This window comes from Pyrgilauda ruficollis, unplaced genomic scaffold (assembly GCF_017590135.1).
Source record: "Pyrgilauda ruficollis isolate IOZ18807 unplaced genomic scaffold, ASM1759013v1 scaffold26, whole genome shotgun sequence".
NCBI classification, from domain to species: Eukaryota; Metazoa; Chordata; class Aves; order Passeriformes; family Passeridae; genus Pyrgilauda; species Pyrgilauda ruficollis.
In genome coordinates this window covers 2,333,928-2,348,693 of record NW_024523933.1, presented here as the reverse complement: position 1 = coordinate 2,348,693, position 14,766 = coordinate 2,333,928, and positions in this window count along the sequence as shown.

Below are 14,766 nucleotides of genomic sequence, written 5' to 3'. Positions count from 1 at the left end.
CAAAAGAGTAGTCATGAACTACGTGACCCTTCAGCTTCTCTGAGCCATATATGCAATTTCTACATAAAAGAACTTATTACTCACTCAGTCCCATCATCTAAATACCAAACCCAGTAAAAACTCTTAGTTAAGCATGTATGTATCTCCATGATTTAAGGCACAAGAGAGAACAAAGTCAGTTTCAGGGAGAGTTTTGGTGCTGTTTTGGAAATTAGGTACTTCACAGCAACTGCTCAAAACACAAAATAACCTAGATGCAAAAAAACTCTACAAATAAATCAGTTTATTTAGGACATACACTCTAAGTGCCAAAGCAGAAATTTAAACCTCTAATGCCTACTATGATATGGCATTGTTAAAGCAACAGAAAAGAAAGATGGCATATGCATGGTGGAGGGGACTGACACATGTGCTACCCCCACAAGTACCTTTAATTATTCAGATCAGGATAATTTCCAACTCTGAGGGCACAACATTTAAGTGGCACTTACACTACCACACAGAACCCAAACACCAGGCTCTGTAACTCTAATGTTGTGGTAGAAGATGCACAGAGAGATAGGATTTACTGGAATTTGAAGGCTATATCCAATTTATGCTCTCTAATGAATTCTTTAATCAATACTTTTGTATGGTCTGTTAATTCTCATCACTTGCTGGGAGTCAGGAGGAAGAAACTGGTTGGTCTTTATGTGCAAGGTTATTAGTGTTACACTGCTTAGAGGTGGCCCACCCGTGCTTCTCTAGAGACCCTGGAAACACTGGAGATGCCTGCAGAGAAGGCAGAGTGCAGGGTGGTGGTGCTGAGGATGCCTATGCACCGCTGGCACTTTCTACACTTCCACAGAGACTACATGAGAGCCAGATAAATAAAAATCTAGTTTCCCTTTCCTTGATGGAAGATGTCTTGAGCTAGTAAAAATGACTGACCTACAAGCTCTGAAGGACAAAGGGCTCCTCCTGGGCACCTGCAGTGACAGAGTGATGTGGGAATAAGTCGGGTAACTGTGGAGAGAATAGTTACAACCACAGCAGGGTTTTCTTTGAAGAACCTCCAGAAACCACATAAGAAAAATAAATTTTATTTTTGGGGGAGGAAATATTCAAAGTGAAAGCAGGTCTGGACTTCATTACATAGCTTTTGGTCACAGGTGCATGAATTCACCTGCTCAAGGTATTACTTAAGACACGTATTAAAAAAATTGAAAAAAAAATCAAGTTTTTGCCACCTCAAGGAAGAACATGCAAACCTCAACATAGCTTTGCTGCCAGAGGTGCAAACAGAAGAAACACAGGACAAAAGTAGAGAGCCCGAGATGTGCTGTTCATGTTTGCATATGAGAAATAGGGGGGTGGGAAGATGAGAAGAACCACTTTATTTTCTAACCCAGCCTCTCCAGCCCACACTGGCAGCACAGCCCTCACATCAGCCTGCCTCAGGTCTGCAACAGGGACTGACATTTGCTGCACCTTGGTCTCCTGCCTTCATTTACACCCATACATGCTGGAAAAGTTGCGAACCAGGATAATTCCAGTTCCACTGCTGCTTCCAGCCATCCTGTGCAACATCACTGCTGAATTCGGGGAAAGTACACAGAAACCTGGCAAACTGAAATAGCCCCAAGGCCTGGTGACTAAATATTCCATGGTAATGACACTTGGCACCAGAACCTCAAAAAAATCAAATATTATTTACTAGCTTTTGACATTCAGAGATAGCCCTTCAAGGTTTTGTTTGGACTAAGATTTGTAGTAGTCAAGGCCACACTTTAAAATGTACAAAATTCATGCCAATATATATCTCTATCAAAAGAAATGGCTGTGAACAGTCACTGTCAATCTTTGCATTAGACTTATTAATAGATATCAAAGGACAGATCTAGGGTCAATAAAGTAAATTACCCATCTTCCATTTAATTACTTGAAAAAACAAATTAAAATTAAATAACATCCTACAAAACAATCAAAAGCCTTGTTAAAATTCTTACCTACATGCAGGAAGAAGGCTACAATGTAACTACTCAAAGCAGATTTTGCCAAAAACAAAGGGGTACAGTCAAACAATTCTGAAACATATATTCAACATTATTTGAAAACATCCTATTATGAAACAAAAGATTTCCTTCATAAGAAGTGTAATGGTAAATTGAGAATCCCTGCAAAATTTCTTCTGAATCCTTGGAAAGTTGCAACACTCTGCAATAGAAGACATTGTTACTTTAATAAACCTGAAAACTTAGCACAAAGTGAAACTGGGTTAAGAAGTAAACATTTTGATGTCTAGAGAATTTTTTTTTTTTTGCAAGTAAACTTGTGTTACCCGTACCTCCATTAAAAATATTTTAAACCCCTACATGGGGAAAATATTATGGCAGAAAATTCTTTGCAGCTTTTTACTAGAAAGTAATTTTGCAAACATTATAAAGATCTCTGTGCTACTCAAAAATACACAGCAGTTCAGAATAACAAAGTAACTGACATAAAACAGCAACTCAGCTTCTGTCTTGATTCTGTTTGTTTCACATAAACGAAACATCTGTGAAATTCATAGCATCTGAACACAGAATACACATTTTTTCAGTATGACATAGTAAGGGATATTTTAAGATGCTGGAATGTCATTAATTTGTGCCCCTTAGCTCAGCAATTTGTAAATGGTCAGCTCTAGAGCACCAAAACAAAGTAGAGCCTGTCTACGCCCATTTTATCCAACCATGAGTGTTTAAACACCATTTAAGATCTAATGCCAAACCCCAGCACATATTATTTATCATAAAATTGAGAAGGACATCTGATGACTTCCTGTTCTATCAGAACAACTTTTTTTTATTTTTCTGTAAGCCTAAATCTTGGCCCTTTCAGTTTCCCAAGATTTCAATCCATTTCTGCTGGTAACCAAGCCCCTGAGGAGCAAGTTTAGCTCGAGATGTCACTGTCAAGCCTTTTCCTATAGTGTCAGTAGGAGGGGAGGGAAAGAAAAATACAACTAGGCATAATGCTCTTTAACTATCTGTCTGTCTGGTTACAAGAGAAATGGGATCCTCACACCTTAAAAAGGAAGGAGACTTGTCCTTCAGATTGCTGTTCCTACTGAGTTTTACAGGAAATAGCAAGCCCTTGGCTCCTGTGCTCTGACACAGAAGGGCTGCACTAAGGGTTACAGAGCCATGGCAGCTCTGTAGCGCTGGTCTCTAGAAAAACCTTCCACTCTGCAGAGGCTGTGAGACCCCCCCTCCCCCCCCCAAATAAAAATGAATAAAAATGAAAGGAATAAAAATGAAATTACATTGGGTCAAGTGAAGACCTCCAGAATGTTTATGAATATCTGGCTCCAGGAAAGAAGCTCTCCTGACTGCAGACACTACTTTGTGTTTGTTTGTTTTTTAAATTCCATCAAACAGAACACACCCACCTCTTCTTTTTTCATCCTGAGCAATTCATTCAAAGTCAAAGCTTTGGTCTGAAGCTTAAGGTCTTCTATTTTATTTTATTTACTTCTGGGCTAGCCTTAAAGGAGCAGTGAGAGAGGTTTAAAACTGGCTACTTCATTCACCAGAAATACAAGTTTTCTGCTCTTAGGCACCTATGGAATTCACTTGTTTCAAGCTCTTCAAGTTTGAGAAAAAAAATCTAGACTTCAAAAATTCCTTGCTTTAATTAATGACTTGCTTTAATTAGACCTCAAATTAGTTTAATCACTATGAAGGAACAGTGAAAACAAAAAGTTCAGCATCACATGATATTTTAAAATAACATCTTTAAAATGGTGCTGCACAGACTGCATTGTCCTACTCCTAGCCAGCCCTCTCTGGTAGGGGTCTCTGAGCTGGCAGCAGGAAGGGATAGAAGGCCTCTGTGGCACCCTGTGCTTCCAACAGGAATATTTCAATCAGGTAGTTTAAATTCCCATGGAAAAGTGAAATGGGGGGGGGGGGGTGGAGAGAAGGAAGGGGTTTAATAATTCCACAAGTCTTCCCTACCTAAAATGTTGCAGAAGCCAAAGGAACATTTTGGGAGAGAGAAATTTTGAAAAAGTATGCCACACCTCAACAAAGAGAAGTAAAATTTAAGCATCCAATTTCCAACTTAAAAAAAAAAAAAAACAAAAAACCAAAAAAAACCACAAACAAACAAACAAACAAAAACCATAAAAAAACCATAGGAGAACTCATTTTTATTTTGAAAACTTATCTGGAAGGTTTTTAAAGTCATTATTTACTAAAAAAAATTAATAAGGAAAGGTTACTCTGAAGAACAAACACAAGGTGAATGCTTTCCATAATCTCAGAAAGATACCTAAAATTTACCTTCCCTGGCAACTGTTTTCATCACCACTTGGAAATATTTTCTCTCTATTTTGAGCTTAAAAGAAAAAATTCAAATTCACAGGCAGGCTGCTGTAGCAGGTCTGAGTTGCAACGCTCCTGTTCACCTCAGCTGGGCAATTTCCTCACTCTGATGGGCGCCACTAAAGCATTCAGATTGTTTAACATCCTATGCAAATTCCTGGAGATGAATGCTCAAATCTGCCAGCACACAGACAAACAGAAATCAGCAAAATCAGCAATATGCTAATTCAGCATGATGCTGAACTCAATGCAAACATCCCTAAAGGTAATCAACACGAGATGGGAAGCAAGACAAATCTGGGGGCTGTAGCATGAGTTACAGCAGAAGGGCCACCTGATGATATTCAAAACAGAAAACCTCACTTCACAGACTGTTTAGGATCTGAAACAAAGAATCTTTACCTCCTCCTAAAAAAGCACAATAAAACAAAATCCCACAGAAAACCTCCTCCAGCTATGAGTACATCTTAAAGTTGTTGTGGCAGACATTCGGTACTAACAACCTTGAACCTTCTCCCCCACAAATTTAGTCTCTGCAGAGTGAAACAAATATTAATAATTGAAAAGTACACAAAGTGATTTTGCTAAGGGGGTAATTAGCAACTTCATTTCAGTTCAGCAGCTGATTTTGAGTTGGCTTTAAACCAACAGGAGCTTAAAAAGAACCTATTACAGGGATAAGTTTCTGAATAAACTTGTGAGTTACTTGCTGCAGTCTGATGTGGCCCTCAGACTTCAAAGGTCCCTTTCATAAGAAAACAGGACAAAGACAGAGAGGTCTTTATCATCATTTATGGTAAATAAGAGACAAATCCTCTACCCATTAGAAAGTTGATGCAAGGAAAAGACTGAGCTTTGCATGAGCTTCATCAACATTTTAGGAGCCCTAAATTATCCAGTAGTTTTTTGATTAGATGATGCCAGTAATTTGGAAAGGCAAGTAGTCCAGGAGCACAGAAGCACACAAAAAGCCTCTGTTACTTTGCTATCAGCAGATGTTTGTGAGGACCCATCACCAGACCGCAGTGGAGCACGTGCCCAAGCATTTCCTGACACCCTAGGTGAACAAGCCAGAGCCTCCCATCCTGGGCACACAGAGCTCATGTTCTCCTGCTCAGCCTCAGTGACTCCCATTGCCCTAGTCATGGACATGCAGGCAGAACTGGCAATCCTGGCATCTGGGTTTAGAGGAATTGCATGTTGAAGTTGTAGCACCAAATACATGTGCTGCTGATAATTAGGCTATGCAGAAACATAAGGATCACCCCCTTACCAGAATTCACTGATGGAAAACCAGCAAGGACATACAGCTTAAAATTAACATAGTGTGAAATGAGAAGTACAAGCCCTTAAGTGGAAAACTGCCAAATGTAATTTTCACAATTACCATTTAATTTAAGAAGCAGATCAAAAGGAACACATCATTTACATTTTCAAACATGAAGTTTTAAAGATCAAAGACCTCTAGTATTTCCAGACTGCATATATGTAACTTGGTTCAAGTAATGAATCTATGCAGAGGGAGAACATGAGCTGCTCGTTTGCTCTATGCAGCAGTTTCCCCATCATCTCTGACTGCAGCATGTGATATCTGCAACAAGCATCATCACCAAGCTCCCACTGACCCTAAAAAACTAATAGAAGCAAGGGGTTTTAAGGCCTAAAATACCAATTTTCTGACTGCTGAACTCTCTCCCTGAAACTAGCCATTGCTTCAGAGATTTTTTCACAACTGCAGCCTGACAGCCATGACTTATGCAATGTTCCAGAGGTCATTAAAGATCCCACATTACCAAAACTGTGTTCTTGTGACAGTGTTGTAGCCTAATTATAATAAAAAGTTAAATACAGAGAAGTGCACTATGCAAATATTCCAAACCACGTCACTTAAATTCCATGTAGCAATGGAATAACAACAGCAGAGGCAATGTTTTAGTGACCACTGCAAAAGATCCTGGTCAAATTCAGTGTAAAGTAGAAAGTGTACTGGATCTTATAATCAGGAAACAACTGAACTTTTAGTTCATACTGAAACCTCATGCCTACTCCTATGCACCTCCCAAAAACCCACAGTTCAGAATTCAATATCAAAACCAGATTTTTCTTAGCAGAAAACCAGAGAGCATTATTACCATAAAACCTATGCTAAAAAAGACATGATCATTTAAACAGAGCCAGTAAACAGGAGCCGCTTGTGGAAGCTGAGAAGATGACCAAAACTTCTAAGCTGAGGAAAACAACATCACCACACATGTAATGGGCAGCTATGTTCAGTGCTTGATTGCTGGTGTTACAACAACATTCAACCCCCAAAATCTTCCTTATTGTACACCAAGATTGTCAATACACCACACGGTCTATCAGGGTGGTCCCAGGCATGGGATGGATTTTTAGCTGCATGTCCCTTATGTTCCTATTTCCCTTCCAAATCCCAGGATTAAAACTACTTTAAAAGTAGACAGGAGGGTATATATAATACTAACATTTACACAGAGACTTGAATTCTTATAATATGACATTAACATCTAATAAAGGAAAGAAAAGGGCATATGAAATCCACAAATCTCTAAACATGAGAGGATTTTGCAGCTTTCTCAAGAACAGCTTTTCCAACAGATACTTCCCATGACAAGGACAATGCATTCCCTAATTAAGACTATAAAGCTCTTGAAAGAATGAAGAGCCATTGTATTTTTACAATAGATGAGGCACCTATGTACTAGTACTTTGGTAAACAGGTCTTCCTGACAGATAAAAGCAAGTTTCATACTTCAAATCTTCTTTCACAAAACATTAAAAGAAGTGATCCAGGTTCTTTAGATGAAGGAACAATGAGCTATGTCTGGCTGCAATTAATGCATAGCAACCTAATCTCAAAGGATATTTATATTGCATAATGCTGTGGGTATTCTTGCCAGCCTTATACTGCCTCACATGGACTTCTGTGTGACAGCAGCCATGCTGCTTCCTATTTCCAGCCTACATCAGGTAGGCAGACACAGTCAAAGCACGTAGAAGTCTCAATTTTCAACTATGTCAAAAATTAGTACCACTACATGCAACCTAAACAACATTTTATGCATGAAAAGTGCATTTCTGCATTTTATGCAGAAAAGTGCCCCTGCCCAAATGGGAATACATATTTCCTGCCTCCAGAAAAAAATCCCAGAAAAAGACACATATGCTTCTTTACTTGAGTGTAGAAACACTGAGGTTGAGATGAGAAGAACCTGGAGATCCTGATTTCATCTCCACATCCTGCCCCCAGGAGCAGTGTGTGTTCAGCTGAGTGTGCACAAGATTCACCTGTTCCCATATTCCAGAACAGTGCAAAAATAAAGGTAAGACACGGCCAAGCTACAGCCACAGCACAGCTGGGTTACAGATAACACCCTAAGGAAACAACACAAAATAAAAGGAGGGTGAGGAAGGCTGGCATACCTTTATAAACAGCCAAGGCACACCAATATCCTTCCCTCATTCCATTCCCCCATATCGGAAATGTAGCGTGACAGAGAAGCCTTCTACCTCCAGAGAGACATCCTCCTCTATCTTACCTCCTCAGCTAATCACAGAGGGAAGAGAAAATAATCAGATGAGTCACCACTGGAAATGTGCACGGCTGGATTGCATTTAAGCCATCAATGCACCAGACACAGGAAACCGAATTTCTGCCAGCTTCCCGGCCACATCTGCCGAGCTGCCGGGAGCCGCTGCTCCAGCCGTCCGCTTCTTTGCCACAATCAGGCAACTTGGGTCCGGCAAGAGACCTGCCAGCATGCACACACCAAACCCTGCTGCTGAAATGCGCAGGGTGAATATTCTGTGTTCTGACAAAAAATTAACCATTGCACTGAGAACCACACAAGATTTAACAGCATTATCTTTTTTAACTATGGTATATCTAAATATGTTTAGGGAAAGAACATTCGCGTTTTTACTATCATTTCCAAAGGAAGAGATTTTTCACAAGGAAAGATCAAAGATTCCACTGGAAAATGGAATGACACAAGATTTTAGTTGCCACAGTAAAGAAAAAAAACTATTTTAGAAATTCTTAGCTGTGGAGGTAAGAAAGGGAAGAAAACAAAAAAGGAAACGTAAGCATGAACATATAAGCATTTTTCCGTCAGGTATAACAATAGGCTTCCATGTTCCATTGTAAGTAAAGCAGATGAGATACTAATTTTAAAATATGTGAAAAATTAAAATAAGTGTAGTAACACATTCAGAAATTTAGAATAGTCTGAGACTGCATTCCCCCAATCTTTTAAATGGCTAAATGCAAAACAAATGCAAAAAACCAGAAAACAACAGATTGAAAAAGTTGGCACATTCTGTGAAATTTCACAATTTAAATACTTACAAGGTAAGAAATTAATGAAGGAAAAATCAGTTATTTACAAATAACTTCAGGTGCACATTCCTCCTCGTTCCTTTCCAAGCCTCTCTTCTCTGTCATTTCTTCGGAGTGCACAGGTCCCAGCCCTATTCCACTGACACCTGACATGCAGACCTTCCTGGAGTCTGAGATCACTTTGACAGACCTACCCCAAAGTCACAGAGGACTTTGGGATTTTATCAGACACATGAAAGCTAGGTCATTAGTGAGCAACCCAGTCTGTGCATTTTAATGGGGATTTGGCTTTGAAAACTTCATCCACACGTAAGACTTGTAGCTGTGAAGCAATACCCTTTTGAATAATCATCGAGTTGATGTTTATTATATCAGGGATTTTTTTGCCTCCACAGCATCAGGCAAATGTCTGTGAAAGATATCCATCTGTACCTGGAGCTCATGCCTTCATCCTCACTCCATTTCCATTCAGTCTGAATAAGAACAACTACAAGCAGCCTTTTTATTGAATGTTGAGAACTCAAAATGAAGATGCCCACCTGACATTCAAAAAAAACAACAAACCAAAACCCCCCCCCCCCCCATACACACATATACATGAAGGTGAGACTCTTGTAGTTAGTTAAGACAGTCAATGCCACTTTTTTACAACCCCTTTATTTGCAAAAGAACTTGCAACCAAATGTCTGTCCCTGTTTTATCTAGGATTACATTTTCAGGTGCATCAAGTGTCAATGGCACTGTTTAGGCAAAGAGAGCATGGTGACACAAGGAAGAAAAGGCTTTTCCTAGAGCGAAAATGCAGTAATGCCTTTGTCCCCTGCTTCACCTAATCTTAAATAGTTTCCAAAGAAGTATTCCAAGGCAGTGCAAAAGGTAACGTTACAAAACTCCTCCAATTAGTGTCAAACCTGGATCTTTATTTTTTCCTCCTCCACAACCACTTTGGTATCTGGCTTCACAGAATCATTAAGGTTGGAAAAGATTTTTAAAGTCCTCAAGTCTAACATTGCTTCTTTCAATGCCAAGCAGATGCTAACTAATAGGAATAGGATACTTATTTTTGGAGGCATCAGCAAATGACACGGTACTGCCATGACTGACCCAGGCTATGTGGTTACTACTGGCAGAAAAACTTGACATGGTGCACCTATCCACCTCTTCCAGCATCCCCAAATTCTGACACCGGCTTCACAAAAGGCATGTTGGAGCCCCATGGTGTACTGGCTGGTTTTTCATCCACTTCCTTAAAGTAAGAAGAAAAAACATCCCACACTTGTTTCTGTTCTTTTTCACATCTTGATTTATTAGCTGACATGGTCATTTGACCACACAGAAAATCTCAGATCAAACTCCAGAAACTAGACTTCTCAATTCTTTCCTGAAGAAAATAGTAATAATAACAAATAGCAGAGTAAATAAAGCAATTCCAGGAAAGAATTTACAAATTACACTGGAAATGGAGTTTGGGATTAGATTGCCTTTGTGAAAGACAGGTGATGATGACTGCAGAACTTCTGGGTGAGATATCCCAATACCTCTGAAGAACCATCTCCCAACCAACACAGCCTTAGTGAGACACAAGGACTGCTTCTTCCATAGTAGAACTCAGTGCATAAGCATATCAAATGCTTTGGTTCAGAAATGCCTGGCAGAGTTTCTATTTAAAACAGCTCCAACTGTATTTATAAACCTTATGAAATTCATCCTGAAGGAGTTATGGCTGGCTAGAAGCCAGCCTCCCTAATCCAGGTGTCTAGCTTATACCTCGACCCTGGGCACCTAGCAAAGAGCTCCTGAGTCACGTCAGGAAGAGAGCCAGGCAACGGCAGAAGCCGGTGACTCGAGAAAGCTCCGGGGAAAGAGATGGCTTGTCTGAGTTCAGCTGTCTGCCTCGCTTCATCCCACTAGTCAGCTGCGACCCAGCAGTGAGCTGCTGCCCAAAGGCCACCTCCATCAACACTACCTCTTCCCTGGCTGGAGCACTGATGCCCTTTTTGGCTTTCAGAAGCCAAGCAAATACTAAATACCACCAAACACTCTGATTTTCCCCTGAGCCAACTCACCAGAGCATCAGACGAACACCACTGACACAGCAAAAGGAGGCAGGGGAAGCACAGGCCAAGCACAGGAGTTTCAATGACACCCTGCTGGGATAACATCTCAGGACTAACACAAAACCACATTGTCCTGGGATCTACTGTAGGAGGACAGCTTGGCCCAAACAACAGATTTCACTGTTTGTGCTAGCTGAACTGATCTCAGCTACACTAACTCCTTTAAATCTGTGATACATTACAAGGATTTTGACTTTTTTGGCCAACACAGTAATAACTATTTCCCAAAGTTAGTATATTGTGTTCTTTTCTAATAGTAACAACTGAAAGCTGAATCACATCCAGAAACAAAACTGAGAACTTTCACATGAGCTGGTACCAAAAAAAAAGTGCCAACATTTGCACAACATGTGCCAACACTGGCAAAAAAACATAAAGCGAGTCTTCTAATCTTTATGCCCTTCCAAGATGATCCCAGATGTTTTGTACCACAAATGGAAAACTGTTGAAATTAGGTTTCTCTATTCAATATAACACAAATGAAAGTTTTAAAGCTAAGTATCCAATTGGAAGCTAGCATGCTGTGAGTCAGATCCATACATCTTTCTTTTCATTGGAAAAATAAAAAATTAGCACTAATAATAAACACTAAATTCACAACACCTTGCAGAAGCTCACAGCATGAAGAGCAACATAACCTATTTTAAAGTAAATTATTCACTACATTACTTTAAAGTTAGATTTTCACTTGGATTGACAACATTCAGAAATGTGAAAAACAGCAAAACCAAAACACTCCTCCCAAGATAATTTGGATAATAACTGAGGTGTGTCAAGCACACCTTAGACCAGCAGAAGCATTTCTAGTACACTGGGTCTGAGAGCACATGCTGTTTTTCATTAAACTGCTGTAGCTGGAAAGCCTGTTTAGAAAATGATAGTTAAGAGTTATATTAGTCTTGTTAAGCAGAAAAGGTCGGGGTTTGTTTTGTTTTTAAAAAATGTCCTGCAGGAGTGGAAAAAGGAACTTTAAAGTGGAGGAGTGGAAGGTACAAGAAACAGCTGGAATGTATCTGGTTCTTACAACACAATAAAACCCAAGTGTTTTCCAAAGCTCAGCAAGGTCACCGTCTAACAAAATATGCACAAGTGATCATTGCAAACTTTAAAATGTAGCCCAAAATAAGCACCTGACAAAGAAAAAGGTGATAAAAGTGAGTCCATAGTAGTGGGGGAGGAGGGGGCAATTTATGTTAAACATGGAAATGATTATCATCTCACCTTCTCCCTAAACTATGGGCAGAAAAAAATGCTTGACCTCACAAAACTGCAGAAAGTATCAGGAGACTGTTCAAAAAACAAAAGGACAGGAGAAAAAAAAAACAACAAAAGTAATGGCACAACTAACTCTAGTTGCTAACCACAAAATACAGATCGGAAGAAAACAAAAGCCTGGTCAGAATTGTCTGCAGTTCCCCTTAAGCTGCAATGCATTTCCCCAGTATAGAAGACATACCCACTTCTACAGTCAACAAGTTAATTCTTTCTCAAAGTGCCTGCAGATGCTGCTTTCATGCAAAATTTTAATACAACGCTCAAAACTACAAAGAGAAACTTCATAAAGGAAACTACATTGTGAACTCAGCTCAAAGCTATGCATGCCCATCACGCAGGACTGTGTGAAGACAGACTTTTGATTACCCCTTAGGATTTCCAAATATAGACTTGAAAATACATAAACCCACCTTGCAGAAACCAGGAAATAGATTTTACTCTCAAGCAAAAATTAATCCCATTTTTCTCTCAAACATATTACAGACACCTTTCCTGAGATCTTGAAGAAAGGGGACAAAGAAACAGAGAGAAAAGAGTTCAGCCAGATCAAAGGGTATTACTGTCAACCTCTCTCTCTAACACATTGTTGCTAGCCCTATTATATGGCATTTTACCACAGCACTTTCATAGTCTGCAGGCAATGGAGTGAATATTATTTCCAGGATTAAAAATCCCATAGTATTTACTTTGCAACATGTACATTTATACATCAATTAATATTTATACATCAACTAGATACACTTAGATTTATTCCACTAAATACTCATTGCCAAGAATATACAAACAGTAATAAAATATTGATCATCCACCTAAAGCAGGGTTAAATACACCCCTTATGTAAACGTGAGCCAGGACTTTGGCAGCTGTGCTGTAAGAAGTTCTCCAGAAACCAGCCCACCCAGGTTTTATGACTTGACAGAATTACCCAGTATTAAACATGGTTTAGGGAACAGAATATATAGATTTTGCCTTCTCATTCATACAGCTTTTATTATAGCACTATACAGGATACTGACTGGCTCTCCACAGACTATCCAAGAGTACATGACCCAGAACTAAGAAAATTTTTTTTTTTTCATAATGATTAGTTCAACTTAAATAAAGGTACCTACAAGAAGAGGATTTGAACAATGAAATTAGTCTTCTATCTCCACAGTTATTCTTCCCATACCAGACTGTATGATTAGATTCATGCTTGGGGGAGAAACAAAACAAAATAATCACTGAGGTAAGATCTCTATGCAAATACAGGGAAAACATCACTGCTAGACCTCTAGCTGCATTTGCAGAAACCATAAAAATATACAGTAGAAATGCAAACTCCGAACAGAAACATTTGGTGGCCACATGTCAGAGACCATTCCCTGAATTTGATTGCTGTACTGTTGGTCCAAACCAAAAGATTTCAATAAGTTGCCCTGATTCTCAAGTTTTATCCTCAAGCAGACTCTTTCTACCAAGTTACTTTGTAAATCTGCTTTTTCAATCCTCTGAGTAGGTTTGAGAGGGTGGGGGCAGGGTGTACACACACATATATATATAAACTTGTTTTCTCCTGGAAAAGAAGGAAAAAAAGGCCCTAAATAATTCCCAACATTCACTGTAATGCAATAATGCATGAAGCTGTCAACACACATCAGCATTCAAAATAAATAATTAAGCAATTTCACTATCTATTTAATGGTCATGACAGACAGGAGTAGCTTTAGCTGCCGTCCAGATAAGCCGGGCTTTCTTCTGTTATCACTGTCTATTAAAATTGATAAAAACCTTATCTTGCTATAGAAATCTTCATGGTGAAACAGCTCTCTCCATCATCACCGGGTAGTGTTAGCACCAGGAAGAACTTCTGCTGCAGTGACCCTGCGTGAGGAACAACTCCAGGATTCCAGGGTCCTGATTCTGACACTCTCAACACACTCTGATGAAATTAGTAGCTCTCAGAATATCTGACTTACAACTCCATAGGAGTTACTAGTGAAAGAAATTCAGCTCGCAAGAAGAGCTGTAATAATTTACAATATTAATAGTTACTTGGCTGAACACCCATTTTTCACTTCAGTGGATTTGTTGAAGTTGCTCCACATGCTTTCCTAGAGCTTTGCTGCTTCACTCCAACAATTCATTCAGGCACACGCTCACTGGCCACCCTCCCGCAGACTGGATCTGTACATTTGACTACTTCAGGGGGAAAAAAATCCAAGCGTTATTTGCCTCAAGGCACTTTAACTAAAGATTTACAGACTTTGTGGGTCAGGTTTCAAGTTGCTTTAGCAAACAATTTCAAACCATAGACATTTACCAGAATATTAGAATTAATTTAAAACACAGAAGTAGAATCACAAGCTGAGACATTTTACAAGAAACCAGCGCACACTTCTTTCTTCTCAAACTCTTCAAGGGGCATCACTCCTAAAACAGTGAAGCACGTGTTGGGGGAGAGGGACTGTGCCTCCCCTTCATTCACAAGGGTGAACTTGGTGGTGGATTGCAGAAAGGGAGAGGCAGACTGCCCTCCCACATCTTGAGGCAGGAAAACAGACTCGGCAGTCTGGGATATTTAATAGCTGGGGGAAGAATGCTTTGGTTTGGAGGAACAGCTTTTGGCTTGCTTAAGTTATAATATGGAACAGAACACAGTAAAACAATTTAACCCAGCTATTTCTAG